Source organism: Pinus tabuliformis, chromosome 5_1 (genome assembly GCF_031772625.1).
Source record: "Pinus tabuliformis cultivar Carrire ecotype Pingquan chromosome 5_1, CPIR1, whole genome shotgun sequence".
Lineage (NCBI taxonomy): Eukaryota > Viridiplantae > Streptophyta > Pinopsida > Pinales > Pinaceae > Pinus > Pinus tabuliformis.
Genome location: NC_142305.1, coordinates 454,191,589 through 454,211,382, shown reverse-complemented (window position 1 = coordinate 454,211,382; position 19,794 = coordinate 454,191,589). Strand labels below are relative to the sequence as shown.

The window sequence follows — 19,794 nt, the reverse complement described above, 5'->3', positions numbered from 1 at the left end:
TTCATTTAGTTAAGCTAAAAAGAGAGAGATGATGGCATAGATAAACACATGATAACTTGAACCACAAAAGGAAAAACAATACTAAATCACCTTGCCACAAGAATCCCACAAAATGCTGCAAACCCTGGTCTATTTCCTTGCCAAACTGCAGAGATGAATGTACAATAATGCTCAAAGCATTCACAAGAGTCCAACCTTGACAAATGACTAAGAAAGTACAAGATATAGGAAAAAAACCACCCATGCTAGCCTTTAGGGGTCGAATTCATGAGTTTAGGAGCTATTTCAACAAGATCTAAACTAGGAACTGAAAAATAGGCAGTGGAACAACTTGCCTCTAAAACTATGGAAACTGATTCATTCAGTTCAAAACCACCTATACATGATGTATCTACCTCCTTGAGTCAATTTTCATCATTTTTACATAAAATTACATCAATTTACATCAATTTACATCATGATTTTGACCATGAGAGAGAAAAAGTCAAATTGAGAAAAAACTAGGCGAAAATTTTGAGTTTTGAGCAAAATTGAGCAAATTGTGCCTAATGCGCAGCGCCTTTTCCCAGCTGAATTTGGAGGCCTTCCCCTTCACCAAATTTTCTCCAAGTTTGCTTGTTGGAAGGGTTTGTATGTCGACTTTCTATGAAAAGTATAATTTTTGAATTAGGTGTCCATTTGCCCCTCCAAAAATGAGTTCTCGCAACACTGCATCTCGTGGGTCCAAAAAGTGGTAGAAAGGGAAATTTTGAGGTGTTTTTTGCCATTTTGGTGACCCAAAACACCTCGAAAATTCATGAAATTTTTTGGGTGTTCATACTTCTTTCATTACAAATTCAAAAATATAAGCCATTCTTCAAAATTCCTTACTAGCTCAATGCGCAGCACCACATCAGAGGCAAATCCCTGTGTAATGCAATTACAAATTTAACAATGACAAAAAGTTCTCCAAACTTATTCAAAATTGGCATGAGGCAAGATGATCAACTACTTTGCTAAGCCAAGGAAGCTTCAGCCAAGATTCTAAGTTTGTCTTGCTCCTTTTTGGCCTTTAAGGCTCTCCCTAGCTTGGCTTTTAGTCTTCTTATTCTTGCCTTACAAATTTTGTTCTGGGCCAAATAGTGATAGGCCATGTGTCGCAACATTTTCTTCTCCTTATTAGCCTTGTCAAGAAGCTTCTCAAGGTGGAAATTCACTCTTTCCAACCATGATTCTTGGTCAGCTTCTATTTCTTGCTCTAGTGAAGTCAGCTTGACTTTCCTCCTTTTTTCCATCTGTCGGTTTTCCCTGATAGTTTGCAGCTCCATGATCATCTGTTTATCCTCCAATTGCTTGTTTTGTTGCTCAAGGTATTTAATAATCCACTTAGCCCTCTCAAGGTTGATGGATAAGGTATTGATATCAGCTTCTTTTTCTCTAATGACCTCCTTGAGCCTTGAGTTTTGGGAGATCAAATTAGTGCCCTCCTCCTAAATCAAAATAAAGTCTCTCTCTTGACCTTCAGAAGGCCCTTCATCATGCAATGGTTTCTTTCCTCTATCCTGTACCTGCTCTGCTAAAGAAGAAGGCAAAGCCCCTTTCACCCCGGGTGAAGATAACATTTTCTTGTTGTCTGGTGAAGAGAACGAGACCCCTTCCACCCCTGGTGGAGATAATACTCGTTTTGCAGCTGCAAAAAGTCTTCTTGTCCCCTTTTCATAAGTGATAAAAATAGGAATGTGAGCCTCTTTAGTTTTGCTTTCATGTTCTCTTTGTTGCCCAGAAGGCCCAAATTCCTCTTGAGGTTCTGTAAATATTTGAGGTCCCTTAAAAATCTCATGGGCAATGAAGGTTTCCCATGGCACTCCCAACTGAGTCAACTGGTGCAAAACAACAATTTTGATGACAGAAAAGTGATATATGTTATTGAGTTGTTGTGGGTAGGGTTTCCTCTTTGCAATTACAGTCATCCTCTCTATGTCTTTGCAAATGAAGTATGGTATGCTTATCATTCTAACCCTAGTAAAATGCATAAGAAACCTGATATGATAAGCATAGATTCGGGACAGCCTTCCCTAACATGTGAAGTATTTAATAAAGAGTTTCATTAATGGCACATACCGGTCCTCCAAAAACTTGAAAGGAAACACCCTGCCCAATTGGCTATGATATCTAGCTTTACTGTAGGGTTCATAGTTCTATTTGCTGATATTTTTTCTCTTATTCCATCTTTCCCCCACATCTGGCATCTTTTTTGCTTCTGCAATAATGGTTGGTGAAAGAGTGAAGTTGATGCCAGCAAGCTGTACCATATTGTCCTCCATGTTGATGACAAATTTCCTAGCCAATTCATGATCATACATGACCCTCTCTACCATCTCACAAAACTCAAAGCAAGATTGGTATCTTAAACAAATGGTGGCAAAAGAACAAGCAAGAAGTTCAGCAATACTAATAGGCTCGTCTCTTATGATCTTCCCATCCTTGTGAGGTCTCCTAGGCTGCAAATTTCTGTCTCCTGAACTGTCACTTTGTGTTCCTTGCTCATAGCTTGAGTCACTATTTCTTACCATTGTGCTTGTTTTAGGGGGAATGATGAAATCAATGTATGATGAAAAATGGTGATGAAAAAGGACAATAGTGATGAGTATGAAGAGATTTTACTCTTAGGAGATGAAATTGGGGAATGAAAGGAATGATCTTGGGAGATTAGGGTTTAGTGAGTGATTTAGGGTTTGGTGAGGGAAATTCTTGCTTTAGGGGACTGGGTGTTCTAGACATATTTGGTCATTGCGACCCCAATCACATATGTCCATAAACCAATGGCTTCTAAACACCTAAAAGTGTTGTTTCATACCCTAAAGAAACAAGTTCAGCTGATTACATCATCTCCCAGAAGTTCTCCATGAAAAACTACTCAGAACTGGTCAAAACAGGACCATATAGACTACTCCATGCATAGGGTGTGATGCATCTCACCTATTACACATGGGGGTGTGATGCATACTAGAAAGCCCTTCTGTAGGGTACAATGAGTGAGAGAAAACAAATGGCAGAAGCAATTTGCTAGGTGGAAACCCAGAGAATATTCTAGAAACTGCTCATATGACAATTTCCTCTCTAAATTCGCCTAGGGATGAGTAAGAGATCTGAAATCTCCAAGTGGAACCAAGAAATATCAGTGAAATGACACTAATCAAAATCCCAGAAGCTGACTCACTCTCCCGTAAACATCTATATATGGATCCCTCATCCAAGAGATCCAGAGGCTAGAATTGCAACGAAGTGCTATTGGTTTCTCTCTGAAGACATTGTTCGGTGATCTTGATTTGTATGAGGTGAAGAGGGTTTTCATGCTGAGAGGATGATGCTGGATTAGACAACCTGGTTGTAATCCACTCTTCTACTACTTCTATCAATAAATCTATTTGAGTTTTCCTCCATATGCTTGTATATCTCTGAATCTTGTTTGTGTATGCATTTATATGGTTAATGTACATCTAATCCTACATTATTTATGGTTGTATATCTCTATGCTTTGATGGTATTTTTCTGACTTGACTCTACAGGTGTTCTTTGAAGTGGGAAAAGCAAGAAAGGAGTGGTGAAATCTCTATCAAAGGAGAGAGCAAACAAGCAAGGAGACTAGAAAAAGACTGAGGTTGGTGCTTTCTGCTTCTCTCTCATCTATCTCTCATAAAGGAAAACACAAGTAACTTTAATCTATTTGTTTCTAAGATAGTTACCTGTCTTAGTGGGACTAGAAACTCTGAATGGACACTAGTTTTCCCGATAACAAAATGGTGACTCCACTAGGGATGTTATAGTTTGTTTGTTTTGTTACTGTTGTTTGCTTTATAAACCACGGACATAGCCCGAAGTTAAGCCAACTAGCCTTCGAACTGCTTTTGCTATGCAACTGCAAAGTAGATCAACGTTGCTTCAGTAAATCTCTGGGTTAGTTTATGAACTGAACATCTAGCTTTCAAACATCCTAAGTGCCCTGGTGGTAGCTCAAATAACCTCATTATATCAACCCCTATACTTTGTGTTTACTGAATATCATTAGCTAAGCTTAAACCCCGAAACTCAGCTGCAAACTGTGAGTGAAAACCATGCACAATCTCGCCCCTAGTCCATCACACTATCTCTTCTTGGCAACCTGGATGCATCGCACCTCCCGTGTGTTGCAAGTGAGATGCATCCCTGTTTCCCTGTGTTACATGCGCGATGATTGAATGAGATTGTTTCTGCATCCATATTTTGGTTTTTTCTTCATTGTCTTCAACTTTATTCAGTAGTTTTGCTGTCTATGATTAGTATATCTCTATTGAAACCATCTTCCTTTGCATTATTCAACCTCCATCAGAAGGAATTGTGAATGTTTTTTAATGTATTTTTCATCATTTACAGTTCTCCTTTGCAAATAGTAGCTTAATCAAACTATCGTCTTTTGATTTGAAAGCGTCGCAAGAGTCATTTCCAGTTAAGAAAAAGAGTGTTACAAATCATTCCTCTTTTAGATAGTCGATTACACTTTTTCCATTGTATTTGATTTGAATAATTAGTATTTCAAGTGTCGAAAGCAGTTTAAAATTCAAAATTGCAAAGTGTCATCTTGACCTTAGTTTCGTTTTTGGAAAAGAAAATTGTTAATATTATCACTTTGAAAAAAGATAATTCAAATCTATACTTTGTTTTCTTTTTGTCATTCTCACATTAAGGAAACTGAAAAACAATACATGCATGTTCATTTGCATTAAGACTACATGCTAAAGTTGATTTACGAAAAGTGCATCTAGTGTGTGCTCTCTGATCTATGTTGAAAGAATTTCATTTCTCTTTCCTTAGTAGCTAGGATTTTCATTGCAAAAAGAAAATAAACGACTATTTATCATCTTATATTGCATATTTAGGAATTTTATATTTACATCACATGGTGAACCTTAAAGGAAAACTTCTTAAGAAAGATCAACTATAAAATAAACTTCAATGAACATAAAAACGCTTTGGAACCTAACGCACAACATTTAGAAGTCTAGGCTAGAGACGTATTGCACCGTCGTAAAGCCTGGTAACTATCGCTTTCATCGTAGGTTGGGTGGTTCCTCCTCTTTGACATGACAAGTGCCAGCATGGACTTGTGCTCCAATGTACCATCGAGTATATATTGCGAGACCATAATAGGCTACATACTTTATCCTTAGGAAGCCATGTTTGCTGCCCTATCTGTTAGAGTCGGTCTTTGTAGCCCTCCGTCAGAGATCAAAACTCTTTTTGCATTTCATTTTCAGGTGTCCCGTTCTGCTTGATCACCTGCATTCCATTTAGGAGCATGCCATAATCTGACGGAAGGACTTTGTCATTTATTCCCCTCATGTCTTGTACCTGTTGGCTTAGGTCTTTTCATCAATGTTTATTAAAATCCATGACAGTCAATGTTTGATCTTTTAATGGGTAAAGAGTCATGTCAATCATAGGTCTAGGGTTTCATAAGTTGTGTCTTCAAAGTGCCCAATCATGCCAGCAGGCCAGAGGGAGGATCAATAAGTTTTCATTTCAAGATTGCCATCATCAATAATGCTCAAAGTTGATTCCTCTTCAAAACTCTGTTTTGAAGAGGAAATCGTCAAATCAATGGTTTGTAATAAGTGTATTTTTAAAGTTTTCCACCATGAAGAATTTCAAATGCAGGCCTTGGTCACCTTATTATCTTCAGCAGCTTCAGCGACCCTGCAACAGATAGACGAGATTCATCATTCACTCCAAAAAGTCAAAGACAGGTAAAACAGAGTCATTTCAAAATGAGAAAGTGCCAAAAGTTCTGCAGCATTGGCAGGACAGTTTTTGTTGAAGTGCCTACTGACTATGTTGTGGAAATTAAGGATACAAAATTCTTGTTGCACAAGTTTCCACTGCCTTCAAAGTCTGGTCGACTGCAGAAACTAGCTACTGAAGCTCATGAATCCATGAATGACAATGTGTCCCTTAATGATATTCCAGGAGGTGCGGAGGCATTTGAGTTTTGTGCCAAGTTTGGTTGTGGGATCATAGTCACTGTAAGTGTCCAGAACATCGTGTCTACACGTTGTGCTACAGACTATCTTGAAATGATTGACAGAATAGAGAAAAGAAACTTAACATTGAAATTGGATACCTTTCTCAATCCAAGCCTCCTTAATGGCTGGAAAGATTCTATCATTACATTGCATACTACAAAACCATTCTTTCTCTAGTCTGAAAATCTGAAAATTAATGGTTGATGCATTGATGTTGTAGCTTGGAAAGCATTGACAGATCCAATAAATGTAGGTTGGTCGTTTACTTATACAAGAACTTATATGATGCAAGATCAAAAATATTTCAGAAACATATTGAACCCTACATTGAATGAAATTCATAGCCAGCATTATCACCTTGTACCTAAAGATTGGTGGGTTGAAGACATCATTGAAGTCACGACACATTGTGGACGAAACAAAAGTCAATGTGAAAATCGAAATTGTTGGTGAAATTGCAGGTGTGGCACATAGAAGGGAGGTCATGACACATCGATAGCACGCAGGCACATAGAGCCGTATACAGCAGCGAAAATTTGGTCATACACGGCGCATCCAGCCTGCCCGGCGCGTTGGGCTGGGGCACGGTGCACATGGTCGACACACTAGAAAAAATCATCATCAGTGTTCCAAAATCAAATAGTTCATCACAGATCGTGGGCACAAGAAGAAGACGGAGCATGACATTATTATTTGAAAATATGTACCTGATGATCCAGAGAGTCTGTGTGGAGAAAGATGCCTAAATTTATTGACAAATACAGAGTGCACACCTGAGTATTTCCTTTGTGGAGATCGCCGCAAAAACCAACTATTTCAGTGATACGTGAAGACAAAATTATTCCAGATAGATGGACATGGCATTTGTATTATTATGATTGATGAAGAGCTGGACATGAAGACTTGCAAAGAAATGATCTTGGGAAAACCCGCACCGTTAGTTAGTACCTTCAGGTTGAGCTATTTGAAATTTAATGAGTCGTGCTGAGGGACAATTTGAAATTGAATGGTTTCCATCAGTTTCAACATGATAAGGGACTACCAGAGTTTGAAAGCATTGGAGCAAAAGTTGCTTGCTCATCCCTGTCATAAGTCTGAACAGGATGAACACCAGTTGAGGTCTTTTTAAAGAAAAGCAGAATCAAATAGCGCAGCTCAGCAACTTCGAATGAAAATGCGTGACTCTCAGCTTCACAAATTTAGGAAAGAGTTAAAAAATCACTCAAGAGTGCTTAAGTGACTTGGACACATTGATTCTAATGGTGTGGTGCAGGTGAAAGGTCGGGCTACATGTCTCATTGACACAGGGGATGAACTTCTCGTAACAGAGTTGATGTTCAATGGCACATTAAATGAGCTGGATCATCATCAAACATCAGCACTTGCAAAGCTGTTTCATTCCATACGATAAATCATCTGAACAAATACATTTGACTAATGAGCTTGTGAAGCCATTACGTCAACTTTAGGATAGTGCACGGTGGATTCCACAGGTGTAGCGTGAGTGCAAGTTAGAGGTTGATATAGAGCAGTATGTTGAGTCAAAAACCCATCCATTGGTCCAAGGGTGCCTCATTTTCAGAGGTTATCAATCGAGCCAGATATATTTGTTCCAGGTTTCTCGGGTGATGTACTACAAATCAACTTTGCTATTGGCATACGAAAGCTTTGGGGTGGTTTATGGTGATTTGAGCACATCCCCACTATATTTCTATAAAAGTACTTTTGATGGAAAGTTGGGTAACTATATGAGTGAAGATACAGTCTTTGGGGTCTTTTCATTAATCTTTTGGACGTTGACCTTAATCCCTGTTGTTAAGTATGTTGTCATAGTTTTGAGTGCAAGCGACAATGGTGAAAGGGGAACATTTGCATTGTATTCACTTCTTTGTAGACATGCGAAGTTGAGTTTGATTCCAAATCAGCAAGCAACTGATGAGGAAGTTTCTACATATTATAATACACGGCAGACAGCTTAGAATACAGGAACCTCTCCTTTGAAGAGATTTTTGGAAAAGCATAGAAGACTGCGCACAGGTTTACTGGTTGTGGTTTTACTAGGCACTTCCATGGTAATAGGTGATGGTGTTCTCACGCCTGCAATATTTGTTCTCTCATCAGTATCTGGACTTCAAGTACGCACTTCAAAGCTTCCTGACAGTGTGGTGGTGGTTCTTGCCTGCATTATATTGATTGGCCTTTTTGCTCTGCAGCATTTTGGCACTCATAGGGTGGCCTTTACATTTGCACCTATTGTGATTGCTTGGCTATTCTGCATCTACACAATTGGAATATACAATGTTGTTTATTGGAATCCTAGTATATTACGTGCCCTCTCTCCTTATTATGCATACACGTTTTTTTGAATAATGGTAAAGATAAATGGATTTCTCTGGGAGGGATACTCCTATGTATTACAGGTACAAAGGTGATTTTTGCATATCTTGGACACTTCACTCCTTTTTCCATCCGAATTGCCTTTGCAGGAGTTGTCTATCCATGTCTGATACTCTCTTACATGGGACAAGCCACCTTTCTTTCAAAAAAATTTCATTCTGTTGACAGAACTTTCTACGATTCAATACCTGAGCGTGTTTTTTGGCCTGTGTTTGTAGTGGCCACCCTTGCTGCTATTGTTGGAAGCCAGGCTATTATTTCAGCGACCTTTTCAATCGTCAAGCAATGCCATGCTTTGGGTTGTTTTCCACGTATCAAGATAGTCCACACTTCGATGCCTATATGTGGTCGAATTTACATACCAGAAATAAATTGGATTCTCTTGGTTCTATGCCTTGCCGTCACTGTAGGATTCAGGGATACCACCTTAATTGGGAATGCTTATGGCATTGCTACTATCACTGTTATGTTTGTGACAACATGCCTTATGTCACTTGTTATAATCATTGTATGGCGAAAGAATTTTGTATGGGCTATTGCTTTTCTTCTCTTCTTTCGATGGATTGAAGGATCCTACCTCTTAGCCTCTGTTATGAAGGTGGCACAGGGAGGCTAGGCTCCTCTTGCTTTGGCAGCAATATTTATGGTTGTCATGTATGTATGGCATTATGGTACATGGAGAAAATACATGTTTGACTTATAAAACAAGGTTTCTATGAAATGGATTCTCACACTTGGACCAAGCCTTGGAATTGTGCGGGTTCCTAGTATTGGATTAACCTATACCAAATTGGTCACAGGGGTTCTTGCTATATTCTCACATTTTCTCACAAATCTTCCTACATTTCATCGAGTACTTGTGTTTGTGTGCATCAAATCCGTTCCTGTTCCATTTGTCCCTGCTGAAGAACGTTATCTTATTGGTCAGATTGGCCCAAAAGTATACCATATGTATAGATGTATTGCGAGGTATGGGTATAAAGATATCCCGAAAGATGATAACGATTTTGAGAATCGAATTATTCTCAGTATTGCTGAATTTATACAGATGGAAGCTGAAGAATCACAGTCTACAGCTATGAAAATACTTTTCTCAGGATGGCCGTGACCTGACAAACCAATTGGCACAGCTGCAGTTACAAAGAAATCAAGTGTTCCATGTTCCCCATATTAACAAGATGCTTTTGTGTGCTGGAGCCTCAAGGTTTCAAACTAACAGTTTTTATTCAAATGGAAAAAAGGAAATGAATGGTCGAAGACCGAAACGCCTAAATCTAAAACGAAGAACATCGATCGTATGCAGTGAAATAAGCTATGCGGTCTACTTTTGTTTTCAGTTGCAAATTAAAGGGAGTTACAGTTACAGTTTTCGCCTTCCTAGTGGTCATCAACAAAATAGAGTAAAAAATGTAATGCTACTCCTTTAGCGATGGTTAGCTTTTCATCTTCAGTGAGTAATGATTAAACAATCCCCTATTTTGGCTCGATTCATTTCTTGAGGGTAGAGTTATTTATTGTATGAAAAATCATTTTGTAAGGGTTGGAGTTTCTGGGATACAGTGTGGAGAAAAATCTCAGTGTTTCATTGTACAGCTTGGCTAGGAATTTAATAAATGATGCAGCTCTGATTCATGAGATTCATGTGGTATGAAGTTAAGCAGATGTTTCCTCTTGCAGTTTCATATGTGCCTTGTTATGTTTTACATTTCCTTCAGAATCATTTCTAGTTGAATGCTCTTAAGTAGGAAAGGTAGAATCCATTTTTATGCTTTGCCTTCTAAAGCATTCATACTTTCTGTGTTTTCCTTTGTCTGAGAAGCATTCATGTATATGCCCTTTTCAGATTTCTCAAATGTCTTTCCACTACATATTATTTCAGTTTAACTGCTAAACCTCCTGCCTATCTTGCCTCCCGAAATACTCTGCGTCTTTGATTTAATTTTCCATCTCAGGCTGCCCTTGGTCCCCATACAGCCCAAAAAGTTCAATCATTCAATAAATTTCCTTTTTCATATCCATTTACTAGCCTAAAATCAGCATTCATTTTGAGTCATCTCAGATCCTATTGTCTATTTTAACTGAGTGTGACCTGGAGAGAGCCCTCTCCTATTCTGGTAAGGCTAGCTACCAGACTGAGCGTGGTTTGTGGTTACCCTAAATTTTTCCCTCCTTCAGCCTAAGGAAGATTTAGGCTCTAACATAGTGGTGACTCCACTGGGGAGGAAATTGGTTTGCTTGTAGATTTCCTTGCCCCAGTACATATCTCAAGTTCAGAGCTGATTGTTGATGGTGGACAACGATCAGACATAAGGAGGCTGACACCATTCACCTAGTGACTCCATTCACTGAAGAATCCAGCAATGGGTGCTTCATGGTGACTCCATTGCAAAGAGATCAGTAGCTTTGACATTTTCAAGATGGAACGGGTTGCAAGAAGATACGCTCCCATGAGCCGAGATCACATCCCAGGTTTTCCAAATAAAATGCCCAAGGTGGATTGGCTTCAGAATTTGCCCATGTTCAGAAATGTGGAAGGTAATGACGCTGCTCTTCATCTAGTGAAATTTCACATTCATGTGCATAAATTAAATAACAATTTTCCTGAAGACTGTTTGATGAAAATGTTTATGGCTACTCTGGAATACGAAGCCCGATCTTGGTATGAAAGTTTGCCACCTGCTTCTATTTATTGTTTAAAGGATTTTCATGCAATATTCTTTGAAAGGTATAAAGAATCATATCCATCCTTGGCTTTAGTTCAGGACTGTTGTAGCCATGTTCATAGTTTTATTGAAGATCTTGAGAATTTTTATGGGCGTGATGACTTGCTGGACGGAGAAATCATGGAAGCTTGTATGAAAAGTCATTTCAGCAGCATAAAGAAGATCATCAAAATTTGCAGTAGGATCAAGATCTTAGTATGGTGGAAGGTGAAGGAATTTTTCATCTTGACAGTCAACAGGAATTACATGAAATGGATCAGCTGTATGAGGAAAATTTGTACACTCCTTCACTTGAAATTAATGAAGACAATCACTGTTTGAGCAAGAGAAAACAAAAAGTATTATCTCCTCTATCTGAAGACAAGATAGATCAACTCTTGAACGGTCATGTTCCAGCTCAAGTTAATGCAAATCTGCAGTGTGCACATGGTCAAGAAGGTGATGGTGAATCTTCTTCCTCTTTCGAAAATGATGACAGTCCTGTAAGCAGCTTTATAGATCAGCAGGTTGAAGATTTCCATATGGCTGAAAGTGATGAAAGAGAAAGTGTTGTTTCAGATCTATCCATAGAAGAGGACAGCATGCAGAGAAGTCAAGTGTCAAATTTAGAATGTGATAATGTTAAGACAGCCATTTCAGATGTAGATTCAGATTGTGATGACCAAGAAAAACTTGTACTAAGTCTCATGAAGGAGAACCCTGCTGCTGAAATAATCTGGAATGAAGAAGATAGAGTTATGGATCCAAATGTTCTCATGCCATCAGAACAAAGCCTTCATATAGAGGAAATCCATTCAACTCATGAATAGCAAGATGAGATCTTTGTTCAAGTAAGTGAAACAATTTCACTGGATGAATTTATGGTAGATGATATAATTGTTAGTGTCAGGTTTCAAGAGTCATCTAAAGTTGCCTTTCTCATGATTGATGAATGTGATGAATGTAATGATAATCTGGCTGTCATATCATATGAAGATGACCTACAATATATTCAGACTATCGAAGACCAGATCATTCAGGATTCCATTTCAGATTCTTCTTCCTATGTTTCATGTTTTGAAATGTTCTTTGAAAAGGAAATCTTCTCATTGAATTGTTCGGAATTTTTTGAGGACCAGGAACATACTCTTGTTGAAGTACATTGTGAAGAAAGACCAGAATCAAGAGAAAACGATACCTTGTTTTCCTAGCAGGAGGCCAATCTTCATGCTTTTTAGGATCCAATGGAAAATCTGTTGCAGTCAGCAGTGAAGGTGATTATTGTAGTATTCAGTGATGAAGGAGATCATGGTCAATTATGTTTTTGGATGCCCAGTTTCCAGTGTCCGTTGTTGACCGGAATATCTGATCAGGAGAATCAGTCAGCAAGGCATCTGCTTGATTGGTTACATTGGCATTTTGATATAGTTTGATCATATATTGCCTTGTAAGGAACACAGGTGGTCATGTACTACCACCAAGCTCTAAGTTTTAAGTTCAGGTCTTAGTATTTTGAGTTAGTATGTTAGAGTCAAGTTTTTTCAGTCATTCCAATTTGCGTCAAGTTAGTTTGTGTCAAATTTTCAGTCAGTAAAGTAGTTAACAGTATGGTGTTGATTTCGACTCCATTGCCCAATGGATAAGGCACTGGTTTTCTCTCCCAAAGCTCTGCAGTTCTTAGCACCTCCAAGGAGCTACCATCCCCATTGGAGCCAATGTTAGAGTCAGTCTTTGTAGCCCTCCGTCAAAGACCAAAACTCTTTTTGCATTTCATTTTGAGGTGTCCCATTCTGCTCGATCACATGCATTCCATTTAGGAGCATTGCATAATCTGACGGAAGGACTTTTTCATTTATTCCCCTCATGTCTTGTACCTGCTGGCTTAGGTCTTTTCATCAATGTTTATTAAAATCCATGACAGTCAATGTTAGATCTTTTAATGGGTAAAGAGTAATGTCAATCATAGGTCTAGGGTTTCATAAGTTGTGTCTTCAAAGTGCCCAATCATGCCAGTAGGCCAGAGGGAGGATAAATAAGTTTTCATTTCAAGATTGCCATCATCAATAATGCTCAAAGTTGATTCCTCTTCAAAACTCTATTTTGAAGAGGAAATCGTCAAATCAATGGTTTGTAATAAGTGTATTTTTAAAGTTTTCTTCCATGAAGAATTTCAAATGCAGGCCTTGGTCACCTTATTATCTTCAGCAGCTTTAGCGACCCTGCAACAGATAGACGAGATTCATCATTCACTACAGAAAGTCAAAGACAGGTAAAACAGAGTCATTTCAAAATGAGAAAGTGCCAAAAGTTCTGCAGCATTGGTAGGACACTTTCTGTTGAAGTGCCTACTGACTATGTTGTGGAAATTAAGGACACAAAATTCTTTTTGCACAAGTTTCCACTACCTTCAAAGTCTAGTCGACTGCAGAAACTAATTTAGTTTAGGAAAAAAAACTACAACTACATAACAAGTGCAACAATAATATGAATTAGTTGTTTATGTTAGTAATTTTAATTGTGTCACTTTAGCAATCTAAACTTACAAGTGATAGGGGATTCAAAGGCTATTATAGATTGGATGAAAGGTTATACTTCATTCAGCACTTATTTATTGGATCAGTGTATTACTAGAGTTATGGAGCTTATTAGAATCTTCAGGGTTATATCCTTTGATCACATTCACAAGGAATTAAATTCAAAGGTTGCCAAATAATCCAAAATGGTATAGTTGGATCTAATACATTAATTACTAAGAATACTTGCAAGGAGAAATGTTGGTTAATTAGTAGTTGAAGACTTAACTTTCATGCATATCTGCATTTTTTATTATCAGAGTCATATCCATTGAACTTAGGATCATAGTTTTTAACTTGGATACCAAGTTGATTATCTAGTTTTAATGTAGATTATGAGCATAGGAAACAATGCAAACATTTAGAGGTAGTGGTTGAATGTGCAACACACACATGACAAAACCCTTTCCCACATATATATGGACCAATGTTGACCCATGGTCTCTTGAACATTTTCCAAATGATATAACCCAATACCTTAAGGTAGCCATGGGTACTCTACTAATTTGTGAGGCACACATAACATTGATTGCAAATAGAAATTTGGATTAAATTCATCACAAGCTATCATTAAGGCCCACCAAAATTATGGAGGATTATGATATAATAAGTTGGTAATGTCATTATTCTCGCATGATAGATGTGTAAGGTTCAAATCTCCCCCCCCATGTTCTTTCGAAATTGAAATGATTACTACAACTAAGGCGATAATTATTTGGTGTTGGAAATATTATGGCCACATCCATGGGCCATCAATTTCATCTAGCTAGGAATTACACCCAACCTTTAACACAAGCAAACAAGAACATGGACTTTTGGATTGAGACATGAACCTAGGTCACCGTTAAGGTAATAACTCCAACTTATATGTAGACCACAACTAAAAAAATATCCCCTTCCCATATTAAGTGGGTGCTATCAAAGTCATTGCTCTTGCAAGTGAGAGGTACAAGGTTCAAATTTCTCCCACCTTCCCATGTTTTCTCTTCACTAAAATGGTCATTGCAATTAACCCATGATAAAAAATTTCATCATATCCTTGCATTATCAATTTATTTTAGGACTTCAACCTACTATTTATTTTTGAGCTCTCTATATTATCTCATAATCTTGCACACATAGAGCATTCTTAGAGCACTCTAGCATTGGAGAAATGAAGGAGAAGGACAAGGAAAGAAAATGACAAGGAAGGAAGGTTAGATCAAGAAGCTTCATCAGGAGGATTTTTAAAGTAACAAGTTGCATTTGTAATTTCCTAGATGAGGTGTGAATGCATGGTACATGAATTTCTTCATTTGGTTCATTTGTTTTCATTGACATGCGTTTTTCCTGGTACACTAGTAAAAATGAGAAATTAGTTACCAAGTGACTAAAAACATTAGTCACCATAACTTTTCAAAGTGAAATACTACCAAAAATGAGAAATATCATGTGACCCAACTAAAAAAGACTAACATAAATGACTAATTTAGTTTAGGAAAAAAAACTACAACTACATAACAAGTACAACAATAATATGAATTAGTTGTTTATGTTAGTAATTTTAATTGTGTCACTTTAGCAATCTAAACTTACAAGTGATAGGAGATTCAAAGGCTATTATAGATTGGATGAAATGTTATACTTCCTTCAGCACTTATTTATTGGATCAGTGTATTACTAGAGTTATGGAGCTTATTAGAATCTTCAGGTTTATATCCTTTGATCACATTCACAAGGAATTAAATTCAAAGGTTGCCAAATTATCCAAAATGGTATAGTTGGATCTAATACATTAATTACTAAGAATACTTGCAAGGAGAAATGTTGGTTAATTAGTAGTTGAAGACTTAACTTTCATGCATATCTACATTTTTTATTATCAGAGTCATATCCATTGAACTTAGGATAATAGTTTTTAACTTGGATACCAAGTTGTTTATCTAGTTTGAAAGTAGATTATGAGCATAGGAAACAATGCAAACATTTAGAGGTAGTGGTTGAATGTGCAACACACACATGACAAAACCCTTTCCCACATATATATGGACCAATGTTGACCCATGGTCTCTTGAACATTTTCCAAATGATATAACCCAATACATTAAGGTAGCCATGGGTACTCTACTAATTTGTGAGGCACACATAACATTGATTGCAAATAGAAATTTGGATTAAATTAAACACAAGCTATCATTAAGGCCCACCAAAATTATGGAGGATTATGATATAATAAATTGGTAATGTCATTATTCTCGCACGATAGATGTGTAAGGTTCAAATCTCCCCCCCATGTTCTTTCGAAATTGAAATGATTACTACAACTAAGGCGATAATTATTTGGTTTTGGAAATATTATGGCCACATCCATGGGCCATCAATTTCATCTAGCTAGGAATTACACCCAACCTTTAACACAAGAAAACAAGAACATGGACTTTGGGATTGAGACATGAACCTAGGTCACCGTTAAGGTAATAACTCCAAGTTATATGTAGACCACAACTGAAAAAATATCTGTTTCCCATATTAAGTGGGTGCTATCAAATTCATTGCTCTTGCAAGTGAGAGGTACAAGGTTCAAATTTCTCCCACCTTCCCATGTTTTCTCTTCACTAAAATGGTCATTGCAATTAACCCATGATAAAAAATTTCATCATATCCTTGCATTATCAATTTATTTTAGGACTTCAACCTACTATTGAATATGTCGACATAAGAGCACAATTTTTCAAGTTGTGACTTAAACTTGGGAAATCATTATAATAATTCTTCCAACCTTCTACCAAACCATAACACGACAAACCTTTCCCCTCAATATTAAAGTCAGCTTTTATATTGGATTATGTAGATTATTATTCTTACCATCTTAGAGATCAAACAAAAGTGATGATTAAAAATAATGATTGATTAATTGATATCTACCAATCTTTGAAATCTAGATATTTATGGCTATCTTAAATAACACGCAAAATGTAACAATTTATAGCCACAATTTAGGATGGCATTCAATCATGGATTATCATTACATTTGGATCATAGTTTTTCTCATGGCCCTACCATGATTAAAAGTGCTTAAGGATATTTGATTGGATTTAAAACCTCATAAAAACACAAATAATATTAGATTAATCAAATCCTTAAAATTTGTTTTTCTGATCAAAATTGGTTTAAAATGTATCCATTCTTTATAATAGATAGACAACATTGCAATTTATTTTTCAACCGTTATTTTGATAGCCTATCTTTGTAGTTGAGCTTCAACATTTCACTAACTAACATTTACTTTAAGAGGTGATATGTTCAAATCTTAAAAAATGAAGCAAAACACTACTAAAGCAACATAGAAGTGTCGCGTAGCTTTAATAAAAATTATTAACCTCAACACATATTAACATGGCCAATATCCTTGTCATATATATATATATATATATATATATATATATATATATATATATATATATTTCTTCTCTATAATTATCACTACAACCACATTTTCACCATAATTTTGTTTTTCACATTTAAATATATGATTATACATATAAATAGAATCAGAAGAGATGTGTATCAATACAAAATAAAGACTTGAACATAGGAACTGGTCCTTTTTTGCTATTAGCATTTGGTGTTGGTGAAGAGGTAAGAAAGCCATCTCTGTTACCCTACATTTTATTGGGCCTTATTTTTACCTCTTTTAGTGATCACTAAGTTTTCTTTATTTTTCCTTTTATATTTCACTACAGACATTTATTATTTTTGGTGGGATATTTACCATTTCAAACTATTGACCTAGGTTGTCATTGATGTCAATATGGCAATATTCTAGATACTAGATAACGATATGAAGCCAGGGGGGAAGCAGAGTAGATCCATGACGAGACAGGAGCAAGGCCATTAGGATAGCCAAGCCATAGGCAATAGAGGCATATTGCAAAATATTAGAACAAACAGAGGAGGTCTCTTTGAAAGACATTTCCAAGCTAGAGGATCCACATTGGAGCAAGAGGAGCCATATCAAAAGAGCATTGCATGTAATACATGCCCAAGAAGGACCAAGAGGAGCTACAGGAGAAGCCATATATATATATATATATATATATATATATATATATATATATATATATATATATATCTATATATATATATATATATATATATATATATATATATATATATATATATATATATATATATATATATCATATATATATGACAAAACAGAGCTACAGGAGGTGCCATATATATATGCCAAAGAAGAATAGGGCAACAAGAGGAAAAAACAGAGCCATCGAAGGAGCCAAGAGGAGCAAATAGAGGCACCAGAGGAGAAAATAGAGAAAAGAGCAGATAGAGCAAATGGAGGAAGCAAATAGAGCTATCAGGGCCATCGGAGAGAGAAAAACAGAGCTATCAGAGGAGCAAAGAGCAAAACAAAGCTATCAAAGGCCAAAACCCATATATATATATATGTGTTTAACGGTATCGGAGGCCAAAACCCAAATATATATGCGTTTAACGCTATCAGTGGGAAAAAACCATACATATATGCAAATACACTATCGAAGCGGAAAAGGTAGAGTTTATATAAGTATGCGTAGAATACTCTATCAGAGGCAGAAGACTTGGGTGTATTATAAATACACTATCGGAGGTAGAATTTTTAATGCTATCAAGTCCGTAGAACCCATATAACATCACACTTGTGTATTTACTTGTTTAGCGCCGAATGCCTTTTACACAGAGAAATCATGCTAAGACACTTAGTGGATTTTGGAAAGCAAACTTGAAAATTTATGCACAGGAGCATTGCGTCCTATTGGGTCCAACACATATTATCGCATCACTATAAGAGAGTGGTCTAAGTTAAGGTCTAGACTTGAACCTTTGTGATTTTCAATTGCCGACGTATATCGCATTGGCACTTCGGGAGTGGGAGTTATAAATTGCTAAGCGGCCCATTGCAATCACTGATAACAATCAATGATATCGCATTAGACCTCCACTAAGGGAAAGCACTGATTACAATGAATGTTGCAGACCGGATGCAACATTACAATTGAATTAATGCTATATCGCGTCCGCCATGTTGGAAGTGACTATTGCAAGTTATAAATGGATGGTGCGACATGTTGCGATTTCCAATTGCGATTTCACTGCAGACTAGATGCAGTATAGATATGGGAGTAATATCTTTTTGAAGTTCGGCCTTAGTGCTTCGCTCATGGTTTTTCATATATTTCCTGTGCATTTAAACATTTGTAGTGCACGGGTTTTTTTAGTGTCGGTACCTTCATCCCTCTGCCAGAGATCAAATCCTCTTGTTGCATTGCATATTAGGTGTCCTGTTCAATGAGCTGCATTCCATTTGGTGCATGGATCATTTGACAGTAGTGGCTTTGCTATAGTTTCCCTCATGTTATCTACCTGATGGCTCATGTTTGTTCATTTCAAAGCATATACAATCATCTTTTGTCTTAAAGATTGCAAAGGTTTTGCTTTAGGGTTTCATTGTCATTTAGGTCTAGGGTTTCATTAGGGTTTCATCAAAAAATGTTTCAAAGTGTCCAATAATTACCAGTAGGCCATGAGGAGGTTCCAGCATCAATAAATTTCATCATCAAGTGCTCAGAAATGTGTCTTTCCTCAAAACTCTGTTTTGAGGAAAAACAGAGTATTTTTGCTTTTATGGTATAAATTTATGTAATTTTATTTTCTCCATATGTAAATCACTCCATCTGTAACCCTGGTTTCTTTCCCTAGCCCCAGTAGTTCCAACACCTACAAAACAAGCAAAGCTCAGGTCATTTAGTTCATCACAAAGCTCAAATGAAGTGAAAAAGTCCAAAAACAGAGTTTAAAAAATAAAGTCATTTTCAAAACATTATGAAAGTGGGTTTTGCAAAATTAAAATTTAAAGCTCCATGTATAAGTCATGTCTCCAAATGTTTAAAGCTCATTTGCACTCCAAGATCAAAGAGAAAGAAAAGCAAAATCATTTTGAGGTTGAGCAATGCAAAATTTGTGAAAATCGCACCAAGTCACTAGGCGCGGCACATTGGGCAGGTGGCACAGCGCACTGGGCTTCAACCTCCAGTTTAATTTTGC

At 36.9% G+C, this 19,794-nt stretch overlaps 1 pseudogene; it reads left to right on the top strand.

Moving 5' to 3' along the window:
- Nucleotides 1–7,657: 7,657 nt before the first annotated feature.
- LOC149165450 (potassium transporter 7 pseudogene) lies at nt 7,658–9,543 on the top strand (annotated as a pseudogene).
- The last annotated feature ends 10,251 nt before the right edge of the window (nt 9,544–19,794 follow it).